The following is a 1,379-nucleotide window of genomic DNA, read 5'->3' on the forward strand; positions in this document are numbered from 1 at the left end:
AGCTCCCGCCTCTGCGGTCAGGGTCACGGGGGTCACGGGGGTCCCGGGGTCACTGACCCCCACTAGGACGGGAACAGCTGGGGGGGAGGAGACAGAAGGGTAGAACACCACCAGGGGTCACTACAGAGTACTGGACACCAACGCACCTGTCTGTAGGTACATGTAGTACCACTGACATCCACTAGGACGTATGACATCTGAGAGTAAAACAGGATCCATCCATCATCCATCCATTAATCATCCATCCATCATCCATTCATCCATCATCCATCATCCACCCATCCATCATCCATCAATCCATCCATCCATCCATCATCATGCATCCATCATCCATCATCCATCTATCCATCCCCCCATCCATCCACCCATCCATCATCATCCATCCATCCATCCATCCATCATCATGCATCCATCATCCATCATCCATCATCATCCATCATCATCCACCCATCATCCATCATCCACCCATCCATCATCCATCCACCCATCCATCATCATCCATCATTCATCATCCATCATCCATCCATTAATCATCCATCCATCATCCATCCATTAATCATCCATCCATCATCCATTCATCCATCATCCATCATCATCCACCCATCATCCATCATCATCCATCATCCATCATTCATCATCCATCCATCCATCCATCATCCATCCATTAATCATCCATCCATCATCCATTCATCCATCATCCATCATCCATCTATCCATCCCCCCATCCATCCACCCATCCATCCATCCAACCATCTGTCCATCCATCCATCCATCATCCATCAATCCATCCATCATCATCCATCCACCCATCCATCCACCCATCCATCATCCATCAATCCATCCATCATCATCCATCCATCATCATGCATCCATCATCCATCATTCATCATCCATCCATCCATCATCCATCCATTAATCATCCATCCATCATCAATCATCCATCATCCATCCATTAATCATCCATCCATCATCAATCATCCATCATCCATCCATTAATCATCCATCCATCATCAATCATCCATCATCCATCCACCCATCCATCCACCCATCCATCCATCCAACCATCTGTCCATCCATCCATCCATCATCCATCATCCATCTATCCATCCATCCACCCATCCATCCATCCAACCATCTGTCCATCCATCCATCCATCATCATGCATCCATCATCCATCATCATCCATCATCATCCATCATTCATCATCCATCCATCCATCCATCCATCTCCAGCAGGAGGTTTGACTAGAGAACCAGGGTCAGGTCAGAGGTCAGACCCTCTGTCTGACCTCTGACCTGTGCGTCCGTCTTACTGTTGACACTCAGCTGGACCTCTCGACTGGCGTAGCCCACTGGACTGGTGGCGGTGCAGATGTAGAC

This window comes from Cynoglossus semilaevis, chromosome Z, assembly GCF_000523025.1.
Source record: "Cynoglossus semilaevis isolate Cse_v1.0 chromosome Z, Cse_v1.0, whole genome shotgun sequence".
Taxonomy (NCBI): Eukaryota; Metazoa; Chordata; class Actinopteri; order Pleuronectiformes; family Cynoglossidae; genus Cynoglossus; species Cynoglossus semilaevis.